The sequence below is a fragment of the Nanorana parkeri genome, unplaced genomic scaffold (assembly GCF_000935625.1).
Source record: "Nanorana parkeri isolate BGI_ZX_2015 unplaced genomic scaffold, ASM93562v1 scaffold904, whole genome shotgun sequence".
Lineage (NCBI taxonomy): Eukaryota > Metazoa > Chordata > Amphibia > Anura > Dicroglossidae > Nanorana > Nanorana parkeri.
Window position 1 is genome coordinate 424283 of NW_017307172.1, and position 13975 is coordinate 438257.

Consider the following 13975-nt stretch of genomic DNA (forward strand, 5'->3'; position numbering starts at 1 on the left):
AAGGGTGAAACAGGGCCCCCCCCCCCCCCCCAGGTGAATAAGACTCCAATCAACATAATCTATTGAACATAACCAGCATTGGGTCAGAGACCTCATGGAGGTAAAGTGTTGATAGCATTTGCATAATTGGAGCTAGCATGTGTTTATTAACCTGCCCAGAGAGAGGTGTTGAAACAACATTGTATGTGGCAGACAACAGATGTCTCACTACCCCCCACCCCCCCACGCACATGTCTCTAACACCTTTAATCAAGCTTCACTTCTCCGTTTTTACATAAATTGTCTTTTTCACACCTCTTTTAAACTAGTCCTCCTCCCTGTCTAGGTTGCATACTTGACTGTCTTCAAAAGAGTAACTTTTTTTCCTTTAGATGTAGGTACACTGCGGAATCCTGACCAGAGGGTTTGACTTTTCTATGTTGTGCCATATGCTGGTTTAACGGCTGTTTTGTTTCACCAACATACAATTCCTAGCACTCCTCAATGCACTGGTTTGCGTACACAATGCTGTTCATCATCATTGTTCATGTTGTGTTTAGGAGTTGGGTCTTTTGGGTGAACCAGTTGTTGCTGGGTTTAAAGCAGACAGGGATGTGATGTTTATTAAAAATCATTCTGAGTGAGGGGGTGTGGCCAGAAGTTGTGGTGGAAGGCTGCTAAGTGAGCTGTGACTAGCTTATGATCTGGGGGCACAGCTACTGCTTACTAGAACCCACTTTTAGCTAAATCTGCCCCGATTCACCTTCTAGCATTTAGTGATCATCATGGGGAAGTGTAAACATAAGGATGGACCACAGAAATTGTTGGATTATTTTTGGGCCGCTGGATCGGGCAGAAAACAAGACGGTGCTGGCTCCCTCAAATGCCAGCACTTTCCGCACCGATAACGATCGGTAAGGAAAGTTTGTTCACTTCACTTGACAACTTCCGAAATGACTTCAGATAAAGTGGCCCCTTCTATGAAGCCTAATCCAAAAGATCTGCTCTAATTCCTCCGGAAAAGGAGACTGCGGACCATTCGTAGGATTTGACAGATCCCATAAGTGATTTCCCAACATCAGACAAACCTATAATGGATACCACTCTAAAGCAAATGTTAATGTCCCTAAACACACTTCACAAAGATATGGCCTCCCAAAAAGGCAGTCATGCAGAAGCCCATAATGATATGGTGGACACCCACAAAGAAATGACAGAACTACACTGTTTGAAAATGAAAATAGCTGACTTAGAAGACAGGTCTTGCAAAAAAAAAATTACATTCAGTAGACTATCTGAATCAGTTTCGAGACCTTCGAGAATATATAAAAAATGTATAAACTCTCTACTACCTACCTCGTCGGAACTTGAGATCACTGTCGACAGAGCTCATCGCTTGCCAAAACCCTCATATCTGCCTGAAAGACTTCCTAGATATATCCTTTCACGTTCAAATCAAAGAAAAGCTGATGATGTTTAGTTGCATCACTTTCTCATACCGGAACCTAACTCCAACATCACATTATACAGTGACCTGTCTCAAGCTACTGTGATGGCTCGAACAGAACTCCATCCTATCACTAAAGTTCTAAGAAACCACAAAGTGGCTTACAAATGGGGCTTTCCTACCAAACTTGTGACCACCAGCAATGTGAAAACTCATGCCATTCCATCGATAGATTCTGGTCTCCAACTTCTTCGACAATGGATTCTCCTTCCCTCCGCCTGAATCTTCTCCAGATAGACTTTATATGACTTTAAATTTTTGTTTATTTACCCTTCATCAGACTATTTATACTCTTGAAATTGTTGCGATTTTAGTACTACTAATTTCAGCTCAAGTTACCCTGCCTGTTTTTTCCCCCCATATAATGTTTATTGAATTTTACAACAATACAAACAGGTATCAAATAACATCTGCATATATCAAAGTTCAAAAACAACATGTCACAAATAACACATACATAACCAACAAAGACAGTTAATAAAGGAACAACAAGCAGATATAGATGCTATGTATCAAGAAGACAAATAATGGAATGCAGTAGGTGGGGCAGTAGTGGAGATGGAAAGGATAAAGAAAATAAGATAAACTGTGAAATAGTGATAAAAGATAAAGCCGGAAAGAGTAAACTTTAAAAAAAAAATTAAGGGGGACAATTGGGTTGCATAGTGTAATAATTTAGTATATTGTAAGTCGGAGTTGATGGATTGGGACACACACACACATAGTAATGGAAAAGAATGTCAAAGAGGGAGTGGGACATTACCCGCTGCAGTGGGTTATGATGGAACTGTGTGCATGGACATCTAATGGGTACAAGATCATCTTTAACCAACAAGCTTCCACAAAACATCTAGTGTGCCTAGTGAGCTGTCAAAGTTTAGCAAAAATATACCAATTGGTGATGTTGAAGAGCATACATAATATCTTTGAGTAGTTCCAAGGACAATTTGGATGCAAGATAGTTGGATCAGGTATTGAAGAATTTACTGGTGCGAGACTGGTTAAATTTAGTATCCAGTTTATCAATAAGCATAAGATTAAAAAGAATGGCAGGTACTTCTGACAGGGATAGGATTAGTTAGAAAGGTTTTTTTGGTTGCCAGAAGACAAAAATGTTCCCAGGGAGAGAGGAGAGGTGGGTGTAAATTTGTACTGAGAGCAGTGTCAAGAAGGAGGCAGAGGGTATATTTCTATGGGTTAGATAATTCATGCAAGAGATTATCTGACGTCAAAACTTTTCAATTGAGGGGCAAGTCCAAATCAAATGGACTTGCGGTCCGGTCAGGATGTTTGAGGGAACATTGAGGACAGTGAGAAAGCCAGTCAGTAGGTGGAGAAATAGGGGTAAAATGAAATGCATAATAAACCCTGTGTATTAATTTAAATTGAAGTTATCTCCATGTTTCACACATATTTGTGTTATGTACATTCCGCCACCCTCAGGGTATCTATCATATGTTTCTTCCAAGGATTGTCCCAAAAATAAGGCCCATGGGTGAACAAAGTTTGGAAAGGGTGTACTGATGATTGGTTATGGTCACGAAGAAGGGGATATCTTGGTGGAGCAAGAAGCTAATATACAATCAAGGGTCTGCCAGGAGGATGGTGGAGATGAGGGGGGTAGGTGAGTTTTAGTAAAGCAGGAGATTTGTTTATATTGCTAAAGAGCCTGGAAAGTTCACTCAAGGTCATGCATGAGTAAGCAAATTCTGAATGGAGTGAATACCCTTGTGGATAAAAATCTTCAAAATTTGAAGTCATTTCCTTGAGGGTAAATCGGAGAGGACATTATAGGCATTCAAGGTGAAATTGTGCTGCGGAAATCTATGTTTCCTCACTTCCCGCCAAGTGATTAAGTAGCTTACAGGAGTGTGTTTTGTTTAAGACGAGGTGGAAGTAATTGGAAAGGAGTATAGAGAACACCCGCAAGAGACCAAGGAAGGACCAATTGAGTTTCTAAAGTGCTGTTAGAATAGAATGAGGTGTTGTAACCAATCCCTGATATGGCGAAAAATACTAGCCAGAATATATAGTCTAATGTTAGGTAAGTTAGCCCCTAAACTTGATTTGGGTTGTTGTAGTTTTTTAAAAGCAATCCTAGGTTTTTTCACTTTCCACATACATTTTGAGAAGGCTCTGTTTAGTAGTCATATGTCTTTATGTTTAAGGAGGAAAGTTATGGTTTGTAATGGATAAAGAAGCTGGGTAAAACTGAACATGCAGATCAGGTGACATCTACCTAGCAAAGATAAGGGGGACATGTTCTTCAAAGCTCTTTTTGAAAATAGAGCAATTAAGGGTATATAAGTCTGTCAAAGAACGTGGGGTATAACTTCCTAAATATGTAAGGGAATGGTGTTTGACTTGTAGTTTATAAGTAGGGGCCCAGGACATTGAATCAGTTCCACCTTTCTTTGAGACAAATAATAATTTGCTCTTATCAAAATTGATTTTGAGATCAAAAAAGGCGCCAAAAAATTGAATGTGATGGATGCATTTTGGAATCTGTTTTTTGGGTCTGATTTAATTAGTAGAATGTTGTCAGCAAACAGACTTGATATATGTGGCTCCAAGATGTAGATCTGTGAACAACTAGGGTGAAGAAAAAAAGAGGGAGAGTGGTTCTATGGCAATATTAAATAATAAAGGTGATAAGGGACAGCACTGGTGAGTGCCTTTCTAAAGGGAGGTGAAAGATATACTGATGTGTAAATTGGGTCTTGGGGGAGAAGTAGATGGTAGAGATAAATTGGAGAAACTTTCCTGAAATTCCCACATGATTGAGGCCAGTTTGGAGTCAGTGCCAATCTACAGTATTATGGAGTACCCATTTACATTATTATTATGGAGTCAGTGCCAATTTACATTAAATTGGGTGTTGGAGGAGAAGTAGATGGTAGAGATAAATTGGAGAAACTATGCTGAAATTTACACATGATTGAGGCCAGTTTGGAGTCAGTGCCAATTTACATTATCAAAAGCCTTCTCCACATTCAATGGGGGTGAATTGGTTAACTTCCTGGAGTTCTGACAAAGTAATGTCTGAGTTAAGCATCTGCATATTGTCAGCCGACAGGGAGCACAAATAAATTGAACATAGAAAAAGGTCCTGGCCAGGAGAATTATCCTATTCAGCAATCAATATATACTAAATATATCTGAAATCTCTGCATTGTCAGAGTGGCTATTGCCTTCTGTATCCGCTAGTCAAAGTATATGAGATGTAGGATTCTGCCCCCTTACTAGGTTCACCATGAGCCTACAGGACTTGTTCCCAGACGTGAATTGATGTCCTTGACAGGTCTAACTTGATTATATTGCTGGATCCAATGATCACATTGTTGTTTGGCTTGTAACCAATGAAGCCTATGGAGTCAGAAAGATTTATAAGAAATATAGCTGTCTCTGGCTAGAGCACAGGCATTTGCATATTGTTGTCTAGTAATTTCTTTCCGTCTAGTCACATATGCCAGGATCTTACCGCATAGAACAGCCTTTGCTGTTTCCCAGAATAAGGCAGGGTTATTGAGGTGGGCAGAGTAATGGTTGAGGTAGTCACACCACCAGGTTTTGAGGTCCTCACGGAAAGTGTTGTCTCGTAGAAGATAAGCGGGAAATCTCCAGTTAATAGGCATAGAAGGAAACGCCCAGGTTGTGAATAGAGAGGGATACCAGAGAATGATCTAATATGAGCATATTCTCAATCGTAGCAGATTGAACATTGCTCAACAGATTAGGGGAAGTCAAGGATAGATCAATACAAGACATAATGCACATGTGAAAAATATGACTTGACATGGGGTGTTTGGAGATAAATGTGAGTAAGTGGTCTAAAAAAGGTTGATCGTCGGTATTGGAGGCATAAACGTTCCAGACATCCAATGTACCGGATCCGATTTGAAGCGGAAGGTGACACCACCTGCCATGATGGTCAAAGATATTGCTGGATATAGAATGTGGTAGGGACTTGTTAATCAAAGTGAGGACACCGGCAGTACGGCCCTTTTGCAGGAGCCACCATCAACGTACCAACCCAGTAATTATTAATCTGAAACTCATCTGCAGATTGTAGATGGGTTTCCTGGAGGAGGGCAACATTTGCTCCAAGTTTCTTAAGGTGACAGAGATCTAAGGCCTTTGACATTTCAAGTCACTACTTTCAAGGGGTTTTTCATAGTTTAATGATTTAAGATAGAAGTTCTGGCGTTGAGTGAATGAGGGTGAATGATAGGAGTGAACAGGTGTCCGGCTGGTTTTGTATTAAGTTGGAATATTCTCCCAACCCTGTCTTCAGGATGCAATACCCCTTCAATATTTGGAGATAGCTGAACAAATGTCCTCTACTTTTTATCAAGGTTTGTTGTTTTTGTTCAGTTTCTCTTTTTGTTTATAGACTTCATATCCTTTTTTACTGGATGGCACTCTTCTTTTTTTTTAAAACTGCTTCTCATCACTGTGTCTCGACATCTACACGATCATCTTGCATTTCTAAAGCTGGCTGCCAACTTATGGACTCAACTAATGTCTTGGAACACTACTGTTTTCTTCAAGATAACCCAACTGTTTACATAAGTATTCCCTACTACTTCCAGTATGAGTGTCAAGCTTCTCTCCATTAATACTAATTGCCATATGTTATAGTCGGAAGCTAAACGTAATTCTTGTGATATTCTCTTTGTACAAGAATCTCATCTTAAATCGAATCATACCCGCTTGATTAGTCATAAAGAGTTTCCTCATATCTTTTTTGGGAATGTGTCATCTAAGAGCAAAGGAGTTCTTATAGCAATACAGAACTCTTAAAATGTATATTTACACAATTATATTGTGGACCCAGAAAGAAGATTCCTAATTGTTGTTTGTGATATTAACATATGCTGTTATACACTTGTGAATGTTTACGCTACTAACTCCAAACAACTTATGTCTACTCTTCGTAAAGTCCAAAAAAGGCTACCTGCTTAAAAGGAGGAGACTTTAATTCAGTACCAAACTCCCAATTCAATGTATCCAACCTAGCCAAATCTAGGAATTCTAAATTCCTGTCTAGGGAGGACCTATTTGATCTTTGGCGATGTTTACATCCTTCAGATCAGGACTTTTCCTTTTTTCCTTACCTTATTTGTCATACTCCAAAATTTATTCATTTTTAACTCAGGCTAATCTCAGCAGGTCACCGGCACAAACTAAGATAAGTTAGGATATCGATATATCTTTGATATGTTTATTAAAGAGTGTCACCGCATGTCATTCTAATGACATGCTGTGACACTAACATACCAAAGAGATATTGATATCTGAACTTATCTTTGTGTGTGCCAGTGACCTGCTGAGATTACCCAAACTGTTAATTCTAAAACACAGGCTTGGTTTTCCGTGATTCATAGTGCATCTTCTCTAGCTTCTTAATGAAAAATTCAATTTTGCTCCTTTGAATTACTTATTTGAATGTCCCTATGTGACATTTCAGAGGCTTTCTTTATTTACCTCCTCTTGATTGTTTAGACTTTTAATTTGATAAATACAAATACACTATATTGCCAAAATTATTTGGACGCCTGCCTTTACACAAACATGAACTTTAATGGCATCCCAGTCTTAGTCCGTAGTTGTCTTAGTTGGCTCAACTTTTGCCGCTATAACAGCTTCAACTCTTCTGGGAGGGCTGTCCACAAGGTTTAGGAGTGTATCTATGGGAATGTTTGACCATTCTTCCAGAAGCACATTTGTGAGATCAGGTACTGATGTTGGACGAGAAGGCCTGGCTCGCAGTCTCCACTCTAATTCATCCTAAAGGTGTTCTATCGGGTTGAGGTCAGGACTCTATGCAGGCCAGTCAAGTTCCTCCACCCCAAACTCGCTCATCCATATTGTTATGGACCTTGCTTTGTGCACTGGTGCACAGTCATGCTGGAACAGGAAGGGGTCATCCCCAAACTGTTCCCACAAAGTTGGGAGCATGAAATTGTCCAAAATGGCTTGACATGCTGATGCCTTAAGAGTTCCCTTCACTGGAACTTAGGGTCCAAGCCCAACCCCTGAAAAACAACCCCACACAATAATCCTCCCTCCACCAAAATTTACACTTGGCACAATGCAGTCAGACAAGTAATGTTCTCCTGGCAACCGTCAAACCCAGACACATCCATCGGATTGCCAGACAGAGAAGTGTGATTTGTCAGTTCAGAGAACACATCTCCACTTCTCTAGAGTCCAGTGGAGGCGTGTTTTACACCACTGCCCCCAACGTTTTGCATTGCACTTGGTGATGTAAGGCTTGGGTGCAGCTGTTCGGCCATGAAAACCTATTCCATGAAGCTCTCTATGCACTGCTGTTGTGCCAATCTGAAGGCCACACAAAGTTTGGAGGGTCTGTAGCTATTGACTCTGCAGACAGTTGGCGATTTATGCGCACTGTGCGCTTCAGCATGTGCTGACCCCGCTCTGTCATTTTATGTGGCCTACCACTTCGTGGCTGAGTTGCTGTTGTCCCCAGTTGCTTCCACTTTGTTATAATACCACTAACAGTTGACCGTGGAATATTTAGTAGCAAGGAAATTTCATGGATGAACGGATTGCCCAGGTGGCAACCTATCACGGTACCCCGCTTGAATTCACTGAGCTCCTGAGAGCGACCCATTCTTTCACAAATGTTTATAGAAGCAGTCTGCATGTCTAGGTGCTTGATTTTATACACCTGTGGCCATGGAGGTGATTGGAACTCCTGAATCCAATGATTTGGAGGGGTGTCCCAATACTTTGGGCAATATAGTGTATCTCCAGAACTCCCACCTCCTTAACTCCCCTCAGTATAAGCCAGCTTTGATTTCAACACGGGCATGATCATTTTTACAACGAAATAGAATGGTCAAAGGTGTTTTTTTTATTTTATTATATTATATTTCACAAGGCACAAATGTATTTACTAAACTACCTCATATGTGCAAATGGGAGGCAGACCTCTTTCTTTCACAAAAAGAATAGATACCACCTCTGAAGGATAGCGAGGCAGAAAAAAAGAGGTTATACTTCAACCAGTCTCAATAATTAGCCTATTGGCTTACTGTATTAGTATATAGAAAAATATTATGTAGTATAAAAGACTACACACAGCACCATTGTGACAGCAACTCACTAATAAAATTGTCAACATTGTTGACAACACCGTATCCTGGACCCCTTTTAAATGATTTCATTGAATGCCATCGCTTGTAGTAATATTCAGCCCCACTGCTAATATTCATACCGTTGGTATGGATGCATAGAACAGCAATATACAATTAGCCGGGGGATTATTTGATTTTAGCCACGGTAGTCTGTGTTCAAATGGGTCATGATTGAACACAGATTGCCGTGGCTAAAATCAAGCATGGACTGCTAACCATCTCCCTCCGACTTGGAGTACATGGATGTGATTCCTTCTAAATACTTGGAAAGAGTTTGTGCATAGAGGGGAGATCAGCCTTGTGTACACTTTCAAAACTGAGCCGTCCTGCAATGAAGAGGAGTGGCTATGCTCTGACAAACACACTGCTGACAGGTGTTCAAAGTGATATACCAAGTACGGAACAAGGCGTTCCTCCCTGAGTGAAACAGTAAGATTACTTCCCCCCTTCTGTCTTAAACTGTGTGCACGATGCAGCTCTGGCTGGGATGATTTATCTATGTTGACAGTCGGTTTTCCGTAGTAGCTACTCTAACTGTTTAATCCTTTGATGTCCCTGTGCTACAAAACCCTGTATCTAGTGGAAATCTGATACACCAGAGTGTCTACTATGCAATGAGAGAGAAAAAGTCAGCCCTTGCAAGTCATGATGTCACAGTATCTTTGCCTATGCAACTTTGTTTCTATTTGAAACTGGATACACTAAGTGTTTATTATGCAATGAGAGAAAAAAGTTGATCTTTGCAAAGTATAAATTGGGGACTTTTACAAGGAGAAAGTCAGTCATGTTTCTGATCAAATAATCCCCCGCCTAATTGTATATTGCTGTTCTATACATCCAAACCAACAGGATGAATATTAGCAGTGGAGCTGATTACTACAAGTGATGGCATTCAATGAAATAATTTAAAAGGGGTCCAGGATATGTTGTTGTTCCTATGTGTGTCTTTTTTTTTAGAGAGTGATATGTTTGACAACGTTGCCAATTTTATTACAAAGTTGCTGTCACAATGGTGATTTTACAGTGAGTACAATAATCCTATTTTCTCTCCCGTTCATTGAAGGACACAGGGCAACAAATTGTAGATCCTGTATGGTAGGGACGTCACCAAGCAGTAACTCAATGAGAGATGGGCAAACACAAACAACCCAAGAAGCACCCAAAGAGCCACCTGCAAAACCTTGCGCCCCAAACCAGCATGTGCCAATGCTAAAACATCCACCTTGTAGAACTAGACAAAGGTGTGAACAGAAGACAAAGCAGCAGCCTTGCAAACCTGAGAAACAGAAGCCCCATGGCGAAAAGCCCAGGAGGCTCCAACAGCCCTAGTAGAATGGGCAGTGACAGGGTAAGGGGGCTCATGCACAAACAGGGAATCCGTCTCACGGAAGGAAGCAGTAGCTCCCAAATAGACACGAAGAGTGCGCACCACATCCAGGCAATGTAGCACCCTCTCCTTCCTGTGGACCGGGTGTGGGCACAAGGAAGGTAGAAAAATCATAGATATGAAAAGCCGACACGACCTAAGGCAGGAAGGCCGGTTGAGGACGGAGAACAGCCTTGTCCCCATGAAGGACCAGAAAAGGTGACATGCACGACAAGGCAGCCAACGCAGACACCAACCAAAAAGGCCACTATTTTGGGACAAGGACAAAAGCGGAATCTCCCGAATAGGCTCAAAGGGGGATTCCTGCAGCACCAGGTTCAGATCCCACGGTGTCAAAGGCAAGCGGACAGGAGGAACAATACGTGCAACCCCCTGAACAAAGGTGCGAACCAGAGCGTTAGACGCCAAGGGCCGTTGGAAAAGCACAGTCAAGGCAGAATCAGCCCTTCAACGTGCTCAAGGCCAACCCTTGAGCCACACCGTGTTGCAAAAAGGCAAGAATGTTGCTGATGGAAAACAAGCGCAGAGACCAGGCCCCCGCCTCGCACCAGGCAAAATAGGCCCGCCACATGCGAAGGTAAATCCTCCCAGAGACCGCTTTGCGTGCACCAAGCATCGTGGAGACGACCGCATCAGACAACCCTTGGTCCCCCAGGACCCGGCTCTCAACCGCCATGCGGTCAAAGCCAGGGAAGATAAAGAAGGATGGAACACAGGCCCCTGGGACAGAATGTCCGGACGCAGAGGCTGCCGCCAAGGAGCGTCCACCAACAGCACAACCACATCCGCGTACCACACCCTCCGAGGCCAACCCAGAGCCACGAGGACAATGGGGACGTCTTCGGCCGCGATCCATCGCAGCAGCCAAGGTAACAGGTAAAGTGGAGGGAAGACGTAAATCGGACCGTAAGGCTCCAAATGAGCCACCAGGGCATCCCCCGCCACCGCCCAGGGATCCAGAGCCCGGGCCACGAACCTCTTCACCTTTCCCTTGAGACGAGACTCCAGAAGGTCTACATCTGGTTTCCCCTAGCAAAGACAGAGTTATTGAAAAAACTCCCGGGTGTAGGGACCACCCCCCCGGGTCCATCGACTGGCGACTGAGGGAGTCGGCCTGCCGACTGTCCACCCCTGGGATGGAAACCGACGAGAACGCAAGAACTCGACCTTCCGCCGAGGACAGGATCCCAGACACCTCTCGACATGCGGCCACGCTCATTGTGCCGCCCTGATGGTTGATGTACGCCACCGCGGTGGCGTCGTCAGACTGAACCCTAACCGACAGACCGACCAATGAAGGGACAGGCGAAGCGCCCGAATTTCCAACACATTGATCGGCCGACGGGACTCGTCCAGCGACCACCGACGCTGCACCAGCAGGGGGCCCCAGCCCCACAGGCTGGCATCCGTCGTGACCACCGTCCAGCGCACTAGACGGAAGGACTACCCGCGCACCAATGCCGGAGAGTGAAGCCACCACCGCAGGGGGGGCGTGCCAACCGAATTTCCCTGTCCAGTGACAGGGTGGACTTGACCCACAGCCCCAGAATATCCCGCTGGAGTGTCCCGGTGTGGTGCTGAGCAAAAGGCACCGCCTCAAAAGGAGGCCACCATGAGACCCTGGACCTGCATACAGAAGCGAATGGACAACCACCAGTGAGTCCGCAACAGACGCACATCAGAACAAAGTGTCAGTAGCTTGTCCGGAGGAAGAAAAACCCGGCCGCGACCGTGGACAGGACTCGGCCCAGATACTCCAGGCGCGGCGAAGGCACCAGACAAGAGTTCTGGAGATCCAGGATCTACCCAAACTACTCCAAGGAGCGCACTGTGACCTCCTGAGCCGACACCAGAGAGGAGTGCGACTCCGCAGAAGCAGATCGCCCAAATACCCCATGATCGAGATTCCCCCGGCAACACAAGAGCGCCAGAACTGAGGCAAGCACCACCGTGGTGGCGATGCGAGGCCGAAAGGCAGCGCCACAACTGGAAATGCTCTTCCCCCACCGTGAAACAAAGATATCACTGAGGAGAAACGCAATAGGCACAGGAAGGTAGGCCTCCTTGATGTAGATGGAGGCCAACAGGTCCCCCTGATGAAGGCACATCACCACGGAGCGAATTGATTCCATGCGTAAACGACGGACCCGCACAAAAGTGTGTGGGCGTTTGAGGCCCAGGATGGGCCGAACCCCCTCTCACTTAGGCACAGTGGACATTTGAATAAAAGCCCTGCAAACGTTCCGAGAACAGAACCGGCACAACCACCCCCTGGGACAAGAGGTCCACCACTGCGCGATGAAGATCCGCCAGGCGTGGAAGGGAAAGGCCTGTGTTGGACGAGAAAAATCTGATCTTGTAGCCCGAGGAAACTAGCTCCCGAACCCAAGCGTCGGAGACGTGAGTCAGCCAAAAGTCCGCCAAGAGCCGATCTCGTCCAAGGTGGTGCCAACAGGCAGCCCCCAGCGAAGGGAAGCTCTGTTAGAGTCTTTGTAGAAGCCTGGTCAGCCGACCAGCACGTAAGCCAGAACAAACGGCGAAGCGTAAACGCCACCAGGAGTCGCCGCATCCAAGGCCGAGTTGCAGACCGACTCAAGGCCCTGCACCAGCTGCTCCGCCAAGTCCACATAGGCGGGGGAAACATGCTCCTCTGCGAGACCCTGGTGCAACATCTCTGCCCACTCCGTCAGGGTCTGAGAGACCAGGGCAGAAGCCAGGACCGGTCGCATCAGCGCACCCGTCACAGACTACAAGGCGCGCAAAAACCACCTCAGCCTTCCAACCGGTGGAATCCTTAACCCCTTCATGACTGAGGCCCTTTTTTAATTTTTTGCACCCATGTTATATTCCATATTTTAGGCCTGAAAATGACGTAAAACCCCCCATTATATATTTTCTGAATGCCAAGACCCTATAGAATAAAATGGTGGTAGTTGAAAATTGTTATGTTGCGCAATATTAGCGCAACTCCTTATTAAACCCCAAAATTTAGTGACAAATTTAATTAAATGCCCCAAAAACACAACAAATTACCCATTTTTTTAATGAAATATAAAAGATGAGGTTACAACGAGTAAAACGATACCCAACATGCCCAGTTTACAGATTGCGTGCGACCGTGAAACGGCGAAAAACTGCAGTACCCCAAAAAGTCAATAAAAGACGCTTTAAAAGCCCCCACAGGTCATCAATTTAGAGATACCCCAAAATACTGGCCCTAGAATTATTGCTCTCACTCCGGCGTGCGCGGCGATACCCAACATGTGTAGCGCGTTCGTCGTTTTCACGGTGAATCCGCCACCGGAATAAGGGTAGCAGTGTTCAAGCGGGAGACCGGTGGGCCACCCAATACGGGGAGGCCCATTTGGACAGAAAGTAATCCGCAAACGTATAGCGAACCGAGAAACGTACTGGAACCGCAAAGAACTTGGTCGGGCGTTTCCACTCCTTATAGATTAATTCATCAAAAAAGAAAAAAAGGAATGTAGGGAAACACCTTGGCGGAGCGCTTGCTCTTATGCGTCCCAACAACGTAGAAGAGCCAGGAGACACCTCAATTTTAAGGATCACATGGGCTAAACAGACACCCTCAGCCGACCCAAGCCCCCTATAGTGTCCACACCCAGGCACATCGCTGGTCAGGGCAGGAGCACTGGGAGGAAGGGACACAGGAGGAACGGCATTTTGCCCTGATCCAAGATGGTGGCCGCAGAGCCGCCTGGACTGGAAGCCGTAAACAAGACCAGGGCCTCAAATAGTGGCCGCCACACGGACCACGGCACCCGTGGCTGCGCCGGCGGTCCAAACAGACACCCTCAGCCGACCCAAGCCTCCCTACAGTGCTCACACCCAGGCACACCGCTGGCCAGGGCAGCCCCCGCTGCCCAGGCAAGCATCCAGGCCCCATGAGGGAGAGGGAGGGGGGAGGGGAAAGGG

The 13975-nt window shown here is 44.9% G+C and overlaps 1 protein-coding gene across 1 annotated transcript in view; it reads right to left on the reverse strand.

The window, feature by feature from the left end:
- LOC108794847 (triple functional domain protein-like) overlaps window positions 1-13975 on the reverse strand; it is a 660684-nt gene that overhangs the window by 374776 nt on the left and 271933 nt on the right. The window lies entirely within an intron of this gene.